At 46.0% G+C, this 12,443-nt stretch overlaps 1 protein-coding gene across 2 annotated transcripts in view; it reads right to left on the bottom strand.

Moving 5' to 3' along the window:
• The window catches only part of DNM3 (dynamin 3), a 540,277-nt gene that overhangs the window by 48,494 nt on the left and 479,340 nt on the right, over nucleotides 1-12,443 (bottom strand). The window lies entirely within an intron of this gene.

The following is a 12,443-nucleotide window of genomic DNA, read 5'->3' as shown; positions in this document are numbered from 1 at the left end:
AATTTAATGATTTATATGTTATATAATATATATTATAATTATTACCTTTCAAGGGTTGTGCAGATTAAGTAAACAGCTGGTGTAGACGTTCAGAAGAGAGCCTGGCCCGTAATAAACACTCAGTAAATGTCAGCCATTCCCGTTTTTCCTCTTTAGGAGGAGGGAATGGAAGCTCACGGAGGGGAGGGGAAGGGCCTGAAAATCACTGAATCAGACCCTGACCAGCTTGCCTCGCGTACGTTTCCCGCTCTTAATACACCCTTCCCACTGCGTTCACTCACTCACCGCACCTCGGTAGAACTGGGTACTAAAAGTGAAATTAAATGGAAAGTGACAAGTTTTTAAAAATTAGACCTTTTTCTTGCTCCTCGGACAGGTGATGCTCCAGAGTTCTAACATTCTGAAGAAATCAAATACAGCGTTGTCCAGTAGAAATAAAACGTAAGCCACATTCTGCAGTCATGCCAAATAAAGCCAGTGAAATGCACGTTAATGATGTTTCATTTAAGCAGACATATCCAAAATACTATCACTTAAAGAAATGCTACCATTCTGATGTGTTTATAGGCTGAGTTGTATCCATCCCAAATGTGCTGAAGTCCCAGCTCCTAGTACCTCAGAATGGGACTGTATGAGGACCTTTTAAGAGATAACTAAATTACAATGAGACCATTCAGGTCGGCTGTAAGCTGCTGTGACTGGTGTCCTCATAAGGAGAGGTTAGGACCCGAGCACACAGAGGGAAGGTCATGTGATGACATAAGAAGAAACACAGGAGAGAGGCCACAAACCCAGGAGAGAGGCCTCCCATGAAACCAACCCTACTGACACTGATCTCAGGTTTCTGGTTTCTGGAATTGTGAGAAAATAAATTTCTGTGGTTTAGGCCACTTTGCAGGACCCTGTGTCATAGCAGCTCTAGCAAACAAATGCAACATGTAATTAATATAAAAATCATTAACGAGATAGTTGCATTCTTTTCTGTTTTCGTACCAAGTATCGGACTCCAGTGTGCATTTATGCTTACAGCATGTCTCAATTGGCACCAGCCACATTTCAAAGGCTCCGGAACAACACATAGCTAGTGGCTACTGCACTGGACTGTGTAAGTACAAATTAGGTCCATGGTATTATATCTTTCATATAAAGTGCTTTTTTAAGTTCTAAAAAACAACATGCTTTAAAAAAAAAAAAAAACTTTATGAAGGATTGCTTATTAACAATCTTATTCTTAAGTGCCAGTTCCACTGCTAAAACAATACTGCTGATTCATTCTGATAAAAATGTTTATATTAGATTCATATTTTCAGGATGGCCACTTGATAAATCCTACATTTCCTAGTTAAGTGTTCAAAGTTTTATCTCCTTGGGTTATAGCATCAAATGAGACTTCGAGAGAGCATAAAGTGATTTCATTAAGTTAACAGGTTGTATAGTTAATTTTAACTTTTATTGAGACACTGTCAGTAGGAGGATGAAGTTCCGTGAGTGTTTATGGCTTTAGGATGACAAGAAGAGAGAGCCATATGCTTGACAGGAATCCCCTCGAAATGACGAAGCTCTTAGTAGCACACTCAATCCTTCCTCATCCACGAATGATTTTTCTAACTTTTCCAGACCCTCAGCCGGGATCCAGTATTAGCCTAATGATCACTCTGGTGCGCATAAATACCTTCATCACAGACACAAGACTCTCTTTCCTCCCCACATCAGATAAATGTGCTAATAATCCATGTTTCATTGAAAAGTTGGTCAATGGGCTGAGGATGAATTTACGAATTAAACTGGTATCGGGGAAAGCCTGAGGGTTTTAAAAAACCTAGGACTGTGTAAGCACGTCTCAAAGCATATCCACTGAGGGCTGATGGTACCTGGAATAAAACCAAAGAGTTTTAAAGCCACAACTCATCACAGATCCTGTATCTTAAAGGATGAAGACAACTCACAACCAGTGTTGCTTATTTTTGCCCTTCCGGAGGCCCCACCTATAGGCTGCACAACTCCCATTACCCCTTAATCTGGGCGTATCGTTTGGTAAAAAGCAGGTAAAACACAGGGAAGGCCTTACATACCTAAAGTATTACTGTTTCTCGACTTTTGGGGTTTAGGGATGTATCCCTGGGGATATGAAATTTTTTCAGAGCCAAGGTAAACATTTTGTGTTTTCACTTTACTATATATATATTTTTAAACCACAATAACTTGTGCAATTAATTTTTTATCATTTCACACATTAATATTCCAGTTGGTATTTCTAAAAGATAAGGACTCCTTTTCAAAAACCATAACCATGATATCACTATCACACACAAAATATTTAATAAGAATCATTTAACATCAGTAACGACTTTTTAAGTCCTTTCATTCAGGAAAATTTAAATATATGTAAAAGTGCAGAGAGAGTAAAGAGAATAACAGAAATGAACCTCCAGGTGCTCAATGCTCAGCCTCAACAACTGGCCATGTGCTTATCCTTGTCCCATTCATGTTCCCCAACAACACTGAGGCAAACTCCAGCACCATGTGCTTTTACCTGTAAATATTTTAGTATGCATTCCTAAAAGAAAAGGAACCTTGAAAAACATAGCCACAATACTAGCACACCTAAAAATATTAATAATAATTTCTTAACATTACAAATATAGTTGACCCTTGAACAATACCGGTTTGAACCACATGGGTCCGTTTATGCACATTTTTTCCAATAAATACAGAGAAATCCTGTAAATGTATTTCCTCTTCTTTAAGGTTTCTGATAATTTTCTTTTCTCTAGCTTACTTTACTGAAAGAATAAAGTCTAGAACACATAGAACATACAAAGTGTATGCTAATAGTTTATATTACTGGTAAGGTTTCTGGCCAATAGGTTACTAATAGTTCAGTTTTGGGGGAGTCAAAAGTTATCCCGCACAGGGCATGGAGCTCCCCTGAGCCCCACATTGTTCAAGGGCCAACTGTATTCTGTGTTCACAGTACACTCCCCCAACTGTCTCTAAAAAATGTCTTTAAGGATACATGTTTGAATTGGAATCCAAATAAGTCCATGTGCTAGGATTGGCAGATACAGCTCTTAGGGTTATTTTAGTCTAAAGATTTCTCCTCCATCTCATTCTCTCTCTCTCTCTCCTTTTTCCCTGAAATCTGTTGTTGTGGTCATTTGTCCTGTAGATGGACAATGGAATGGTCCATTCCCCAGTTTGGATGTGCCAGATTTAACCCACCTGGATATCACTAATGGGCTCTTCTACCCCATATTCCTGATTATTTGGTACTTTAATCTCTAGGCTCAATTTTGACTTTGTAACTGACTCTTTTTGAGTTCGGTAGAGGCAACTACATCAAACTTGATATGCAGACTAGATATTAATATTGTAGAGTAGAGAGTAGAGCCCCTCACATATAGTGCAAACACGATGTCCTGCTGTCCTCTCTGTAGAGTCTTTATGTTGGCCTAAACCAGCGTACCGAGGAACAAGGAATTACTACAATCAGTTCATGCTATGTATTAAACATAACATAGGGTGAGAAATGTACTTGGTGCCCTGGGAGGTGAGAGGGAGGAGCCCAACACAATCTGTACTCTTAAGAAGTTTACCATCTGGGGCGCCTGGGTGGCTCAGTGGGTTAAAGCCTTTGTCTTCCGCTCTGGTCATGATTCCCAGGGTCCTGGGATCGAGACCCACATCGGGCTCTCTGCTCTGCAGGGAGCCTGCTTCTCCCCACCACCACCCCCCTCCACCCGCCTGCCTCTCTGCCTGCTTGTGATCTTTGTCTGTCAAATAAATAAAATCTTTAAAAAAAAAAAAAAGAAGTTTACCATCTATCTGGGAGGAGCAGAGTGACAAGAAACGAGTCATAATCACAGCACATGGTAAGTCCTCTGTACTATGATAAAGCCTTTAAGTGTAATCAGCTTCCCAAGAGAGGAGTGACTTCTAGAGTTTTCAGAGCCACAGAGAGAGAGCAGGTGAGACCTGGCTTGATTGTACTGGGCCATGCAGACCTCAAGAAGGCGTGCAGGCAAGGGGAACAAAAGGAACCGAGGTGGAAGTTAGCTTGATACGTTGGGGGAAATATTGGGGAGGACATGGTGATAAGCATTTTTTAAAGGATACAGTCCAGTGATGTTTTAGGAAGATAACTATGGCAGCTGTTTTCAGGCTAAGTTTATGTAAGGAGGGTTAAGACTAGAAGCAGGGAGACTAATTATTGTCTGGGGTAGGAATGGCGTGGTACTTGTCAGCATATCGGGGTCGCAGAATGTCTCTTATAGGGCAGGGAGGACACGTGTATAGATGAAGCTAAAAAAGGAGCCAGTCAACAAAAGGCCAAAGACACCAGAGAAGGCAGCTGTGTGCGTGAGATTTTAGAGGATATCAAAAACACAAGAGACTCCGTGTATTGGCAAAGGAGAAGTATTTAGAGAATTACCTTCTAGGCCACATCCCAGCTCTACGTAGCCAGTCACTATTTCTAGATCAAAACGTGCACATCACAACCTGGTGCTTTTGGCCATGCTGCCCCCTCGGATATGACCGCCCTTCTGCCTAAAATCTGACTGCTACAGTCCTTCCGTTATCCAAGGCCTGGCCCATATGTCAGGCCCCTGTGGTACCCTCTTCCCTGGTGAAATCCATTAGAAGTGATCTCTCCTTCCCACATATTCAGAGCTTATTTAAATGTTTTTTTCTTCTTAAAAATCTACACTCCCCCCCCCCCGAATTATTATTAATTGCTCCCTACGAGGCCTTTCCCGCTGTATTGGAACGTATTTCAGGAGCTCTCCCACAGTGTTTACTAAAGAAGGCGGATCGTTCCTCTGGTACAGTTAAGGGAAGGCTGAGAGGAACAGGGAAGAATGAAGACGAGGGTCCTGGCAGCTTCTTCTAGTCGGCCTCCATGCTCTCCAAGAGAAAGAGGTGACACGCTTGTCTGGAAGGAAATCGAGGGACTGACATGCAGGGCCACTGTATTTGGATCCGGTGACATGTTCGTCCACAAAGAGGTGAGTAGGAGGAAACCAAAATCCTTCTATGTGTTGGTATCAGAAACTTGCAAGGGGCAGATTTTTGTAGCAAATCTTCTTTTACTAGGAGTTCGCATTTGGAAGGACAGAGACAGCAGACAGCAGAAGCACCCGGTGGTGTGGACCTGTGCAGGGAGTGTCCCCGTCATCAGCAGGAAACACTCAGCAGGGGAGGCTGGGGGAGGGGCAGAACCGTGCGTCGGAGGCACTGAGATGATGCCCAGTGCCTCAGCCTCCGGCTGAGGGCATAGTCTAACACAACCTATGCGGCCAGGCTCTCGGTCGGGCTGCCAAGAAGAGCCTGGGATGATCTGGAAGGATGCAGATGCCTGGGCCCCACCCAGGGGCATCTGTATTTTAAAAGTGTCCCGGGGTGAGCAGGAAGGAGACAGAGATTGGAAAGGGCAGAAGGGGCGAGGGGACTGAAGGTTCTCCTGAGGACAGGATACAGGCTGAAGCCGAAATGCTATTTATGGTCTTAGGTCTGAAAATTCCCAGGAAACAGTAGGGTCTGACTTCACATAAAAGAAAGTATCTATGTTTAAGGATCCAAATGTGATCTCAGCTAGTTTCCACTGGACAGACGTCATTGCTCCCTAACGGACGGTCATATCTGGCACTGTGGTAGGCAGATGGTCGAACGGTAAAGGAAAAAAAAAGAAGAAGTTATTTCAAAAAGAAAGTTGCCTATCCCAGAACAGACCAGGAGGGTCTTTCTGGGACCCAATGGGACAGAGAAGGGGCAGGCGCTGAGGACACAGGGTGCTCGGGAAATCTCATGCTGGCCAGGCCCAAGGTCAGCCATTTCCGCCGACTGCTAGAGACCTCCTGTGGGAGGTGGCCTTGAGGGGACTCTCTGACTCCAACAGTAAAAATCAGGCCTAGCCCTGGTTTTCTTAGTAGCCATTTATGGCTCTCATTCATAAATTTGGCTAAGAAGGTTTTTTGAATTCATTTACATTTCCTGCCAGCCCCTACCTTTTGGGACTAAGTTTATAACCTGTTATGTGAAGTAGATTTCCTTTCATTTTCCCTAAACTTACTTCACTCCGTCTTAAAGAGCGCACTCCTTGTCCTAAAGAGAAAAAGTAAAGGAGATTAGAACATGAGGACAGATTGGCTGAAGCCAACAGGGCAGACAAAGAGTGAGGTGTCACAAGGAACCGCAGACCAACCTGAAATTCGCGTATAGTTTAAAAGACAAACAGGGCTGGAATGCAGGACCAACAGGGAGCCCAGAGTGCTACCCCACAATGGCCCCATTGTTCTCAGAACTGGTTAGAAACCTTCCAGGGGCTCTGCATCCTGTCTGGGGCGGCCCTGCTCAAATGCAAGGGAGAGGTGGAATGCTGAGCAGATATCAATGATACTGCTGAAATCACTGGAAGCCAAATTAAACAAAATGGGATTTTTCAGGTTGGAGAAAAGAAAGTTATTCTACACAAAAATACCTAGGCGATTACGTATAAAATAGGAAACAGTTGTTCTACAGTCGAATTAAAACACAAAGAGAAGGAATCAAAAGGCATCAGATGGCGGTTCAGCTCTGCGGAAAATAAGGAGCTTCCTGGCGCTGGCAGGTAACGAACGTCGGAGAAAACTGGGCGTTTTTTAAATAAAAAGTTCTATTTCCAGAACGATTTGGGGCTCCTCTCGGCCTCGTCTCTCGGCCTCGTACCTGCCTGGATGGATTTTAAAGGCGGCCCAGTGAGTTATTACTGGGAGGCAGAGTAGCCGAGGAGGAGGTCAGCGCCTTAGGAAACCCGAGTCCGCGGCTGACATATCCATATGGACTGTGGTTTGGGGCCATAAGCAAACAGCAGCTATTCCCCCCGACTCATTTCAGCGGGCCGGGGAGCAGCCCAGGGTGTCTGGTGCATCCCCCTGCACCGTCTCCGCAGAAGCGGATGAAAGGAAAGTTCTGTGTTTGGGAAAATGGGGCAAAGGTCGTGTGTCCCGGAGCCCGGTCCGCGGCGCTGGCGGAGGGCAGGTGCCCCGTGAAAGCGCTCAGCACGACGCTGCTCCGAAGCAGAAGCAGACACAGGAGCTCAAGGGAAAGAGCCGCAGGAATCGTCTAGAAGCATTTCCATGAACGACCCGACACGTCCTCCGGGCCTCGGCCGCCGCCCCCTGTGCCGCCGCGTCGGGGCCGCCGTCCGGGTCGCGGGGGGTGTGCCCGGGGCCGCGGGGGCGCACGCAGCGGGCAGCGCCTGCGGCGACCCCTCCCCCACCCCCACCCCCACCCCCATTCGGTCGACATCCGGCGAGTTTGCAAGTTCTGCTCGGGCGCGACGCCCCCGCCCCGATTACAGAAACGGCGCCCACAGGCCGCTCGGGGTGTGCGGGCGCGGGGCCGACGGGCGTGTCCCACAGCGCGGACCCCGAGGGCGGCGCACCGAGCGGGGATGGGGAGGGGGTGGGGGGACTCGCCGCAGGGCCGCGGCCGGAGAGCCCCGAGGAAGGCGGTGGGCCCGGGGCGGGCGGGGCGGCCGCGCTCACACGGGCCGGGCCGGCGGGTCCACGCGGCCTCCCCCGGGCTCGGCGCCCCCCCCCCCACGGGGCGCCCGCACCCCCTGCGCGCGCTGGATCGGGGACGCCCCGGTCCGAGTCACCGCCCGGCGACCTGGTGGCACGGGACGGAGCGGAAGGAGCCGGTGTCGGGGACACGCACCCCGCAGCAGGGCTCGCGGCGCACCCCCGACCCGTCTGCGGCTTCGCCCGCCTCCTGGCCAGGCCCGCCCGGGGCAGCGGCAGAGTCAGCGGGACCTTCTGCCCACCTGTTTGTGTGTTTGCGTGTTTGTGCCTTCCTAAGCCGAAGGCCTTCCCAGTGACCCCCAGGTTTTAAGAACAGGGTCTGCAGCTCCCGGCCGGGACGCCAGGCTCCAGACCCAGAGAGTCCTTTGAAAAAGCCAGGCCGGCCGGACGGCCCGGGCTCCCCGCCAGCACTCAGTGGGGCTCCGCGGCTGCCCCCGTGGCTGTTTCTCCTTGTGGGGCGGGAGCGGCGCGGAGATCGGGCTCAAGTGAAAACACAGAAGGCTCTGGCCCGAGCCAGACGCGGGATAAACACGCCGTGGCCCCGACGGCTCGTCTCTTCAGGGCAGGCTAGGAACAGGGTATTTCCTAGTCCGCCCCACGCTAGACCAGAGCCCGCGCTGGCCTTTTCCCCGCTGGTCTCTAAGGCACCTTATTCTGGAATAATGTTTTCCTCTGCTTTAGTGGATTTTGAAAATCAGCATTAATCTTTCCAGTGGTGGTTTACATTTTCTTACCGAGACACACACACACACACACACACACACACACACACACACACAGTGGTGGTTTACATTTTCTTACCGAGACACACACACACACACACACACACACTCTTGCACAAGTTAGCAAGATTTAAAGCCTCTCATTTTTTATTCTTGAAACCCCGACACACACACACACACACACACACACACACACACACACACATTCTTGCACAAGTTAGCAAGATTTAAAGCCTCTCATTTTTTATTCTTGAAACCCCGAAAGGGAAACTGTTCTTCGTGTGCCAAAGAATACAGCCATTCATTATTTTTCTTTCTTTCTCCCTGTATATCCTCCCAATAGGATTAAAAGCAGTCTGCAGAGTGGGGGACGGGGTTGGGGGAATGAGACAGCACGTTAACAGCCTCTGCTACACTCATTTCAACGCGGTAGGGACCTCGTGCTTCAGACCCAAACTGTTTCCTTCCTTCTGAGCCTCGCACTTGGCCCTCTTCTTCTCAAACCATCCACTGCTGCCTCTGGCTAGGGGAGGCCTTTCTGACGATGACAGAGGATGGAGAGGCCCAGGAAAACGCTCATCACCCTGTCTTTGATTTTTTTTTTTTTTTAAACAATTTCATCTTGACATAGTTTCAGTTTTATAAAAAGTTTGCAAAATTCATACAAAGAATTCCTGTGCGCTCTTGACCCAGATTCCTCAACTGTTAACGTCTTCTAAAACCACACAATCATGGTCAGTCAGGAAATTTTGAAGACTCCTGGCCGGTTACTTTACAGTGTCTCTCAATTTGAGTTTATCTGACGTTTGCTAACTGAATTTAGGTTATGCGCTTTTAAAAAGACTTCATCGATTTAGTTAGAGAGAAGCGTGAGCAGGGGTTGGAGGGCGCGTGGGCCCTCCCAAGCAGACTCCATACTAAGATCAGAGCCCAAAATGGGGCTCAGTCTCATGATCTGAGATCATGACCTGAGCCGAAACCAAGAGCCGGACACTCAACCCACGCAGGCAACCCTGGGTTATGCATTTTTTTTTTAAAGCCACATAAATGAGGTGTCTTCGGTGCATTATAACAAGACACATAGGAGATCAGTCTGTCCTAGAGCTAGTGATGTTAACTTGATCACTTGGTTAAGATGGTGACCAGCAGGTTTCCCCACTGTAAAGTTTCTATTTCTTTTTCCTTTTGGGATTAAGAAGTATTTTTTGGATGCTCTTTTGAGGTTATGTAAATATGATGTTTCTCATCATACTTTCAGCTACTAATTTTAACATCCCTTAATGAGTCTTGAGAGAAACACTCACTCCTATGGTGTTCTGCAAAGGATGGTTTTCTCTCATCACTTGGACTTATACTGTAAGGAAGACCTTTCTCTTCTTCATTTACTTATTCAATTATTTATGGAATTATAGCTTCATTATTCTATGGCTTATAATCCATTACTATCATAATTTTGTTGCTGAATTGGTCTCAGATTTAATCCCTGGGAGTCTCCCTCAAGTCCATCTCCCATATTCTTAAACATGTCCCCATCACTTTTTTGAATACACTTTTTTGAGAAAGTAAACTTTCTAGAATCATAGGGTGTTCTGTACTCATTTTGTACTTTCTCCACTCCAGTCCTAATTTCTCCAAGGAGGCCTAGTTCCTTTAATCGGAACACAGCATATAATAACTGCATCTCTTCTTGTTAGTTTGAGTGAGTACATAACTCTCCTAGTGGTCAAAAGTCACCAGCATGTGCATAGGGAGAAACACAGGCTCTGAACTTCCATTGTTTTGGGGGTCAACTTTTTCACAATCATAAACGGCAAGATGTCTTTCTCAGTTCACCCTAGTTTGGAAATCCCTGGCAAATGACATGGAACTCACAAAAATGAACTCTCAAGATCAGTAAGATATGAATTTTTTTGAAATCTAAAGTATCATCAAGATTTATACTAAAGAATATACATTTCGCTATGGTCCTGTTCTTCACAGAGCTCCTGAAAACCTTCAGATTTTCTAAGTGATAAGGGTTAGACAAAAAAGTGTCTTTTGTTATGACAATAGCCCCTTCCAATCACACTTGAGTTTATATAATGGGGAGCCTTTGGAAAGCACCTAAGGATGGGGGCTGGTTGCCAGTGGAACCAACCACATGACTGAGGAGAGGGTTGGAACTTTCAGCCCCATCCTCTGGGGAAGAGAGAGGGGCTGGAGATGGAGTTCAGTTGCCAGTAGACAATGGGCAATGATTTAATCAATCACGTTTCTATAATGAAACCTCCATAAACACACAAGGGTAGAGTTCGGAGGACGTTCAGCTTGGTGAAGACAGGGGGGTACTGGGAAAGTTGTATACCCAGAGAGGGCATGGCAACCCTGTGCCCTTTCCCACATACCTTGCCCTATGCATGTCTTCCATCAGGCTGTTCCAGAGGTAAATCCTTTTATAGTAAACCAGGGGTCTAGAAAATAAACTGTTCTCTGAGTTATGTGAACCACTCTAGCAAATTACCAAACCAGAAGACGGGCTGTAGGGACTTCTGTCTGCCAGGCTGGTTGGAGGCATAGCTGACAGCCTGAACTTCTGACTGGCACCCACAGCTAGGTAGGGGAGAGGGGCACTCCTATAGAACGGAACCCCTTATCTGTGGGGTCTGACCATCTGCTGGTAAACAGTGTAGAACTGAGTTCAATGGTAGGACCGAGCTCGTGTCACAGTCTAGCTTAATGGGTGGAAAAGGCTCGCACCTCGTTTCAGATGCTCAGTGATGGAGTGAGGCAGTGAGACGAAAGGACATACGCAGAGGAGTGTGTTTTCTTCTTAGAGATATTTATGGATCTTTCATTACAAACTAAAAACCCACCCCAGTTTGTGTTATGCTTAACACAGTGTAATTTAGACTAAAACAAGGGAAACTTTTGCCAAAATACTTTAACATTTTTTATCTGTTTTCTAAGTCACAAGTGAACAAAAGGTGATTAGAGCTTCTAAGTGGTAATACAATTAAATGCAAAATAAACTGTTAAGTTTTTGTGGGGAAATAAAACTGTCACATGGCTTTTAATTACTAGACTGCTTATTGTGGTTGTTTTCGTGTTGGGTTAGATTTACTTAAATGTTTATCCTTTTTTTTTGTCCGTAATCCTCATGGATCATTTTCCTTCTTCCTAAAATTCCTCTTTAAGTAGTTCTTTCTGTGTGCATCCATTGGTGATAAATACTGTTTGGTTGTCTGAAATGTCTTTATTATGCCCTCACTATAAAATAATGCTTTAATTAAGTTATGCAGTTCTAGGTTAACAGCTCCTCTCTCTGTACTCTGGAAACTGGTCCATTTCTGGTTTCCATTGCTGCTCTTAAGAAGCCTTAATTCTTTTTTCTTGGAAGTTGATCTCTCTTTTTTCTCTGGATGCTTTTGAGATTGTCTGCTTGTCTTTGGTGTTTTGAAATTTCGTTACAATGTGTATCTGCATGTTATCTGTGGTTTTCCTAGATCTTAGGATTCATGACTTACATCAATTTGGGGAATATTTTAGCCATTCTCTGAATCGCTTCTAGAATGATGATTAAACATAGGTTAGACTTCCTCATGCTCTCTTTCATGTCTCATACATTTCCTGTCTCTCTCTCTATGCTGCATTCTGGGCAACTGATACAGTTATGCAGTCAGTCCTTGTAGGAACTGGGGTGAACCAGCATCCAGGAACCAGCCGAGAGCATCTCTTCCCAGTTCTGCACTCACTGTCATCACACTGGTAGTTTAAAAGTGGCCGTGATAGGAGTAGGTGCAGCACGGAAGCTAGCAAACAGGACATGGACAGGGGCTCTCTTCTACTCCCCTGGAGAGATCGTTACTAAGTGTTTATCAGCATGCAATCAGTATATGACCCATTTCACTTAGTCTCTTCAGGTATTTAGTTTATGCATAAAGTTTTATTATTTTTTAAGATTTTATTTATTTATCTGACCGAGAGAGACACAGCGAGAGAGGGAACACAAGCAGGGAGAGTGGGAGAGGGGGAAGCAGGCTTCCCAACTAACAGGGAGCCCGATGTGGGGCTCGATCCCAGGACCCTGAGATCCTGACCTGAGCAGAAGACAGAGGCTTAGACTGAGCCATGCAGGTGCCCCTACTCATTTTCATTTCTAAAAGCTCTATTTGGTTCTTTA

This window comes from Mustela nigripes, chromosome 10 (assembly GCF_022355385.1).
Source record: "Mustela nigripes isolate SB6536 chromosome 10, MUSNIG.SB6536, whole genome shotgun sequence".
NCBI lineage: Eukaryota > Metazoa > Chordata > Mammalia > Carnivora > Mustelidae > Mustela > Mustela nigripes.
This window is presented reverse-complemented; position numbering and strand designations above follow the sequence as displayed.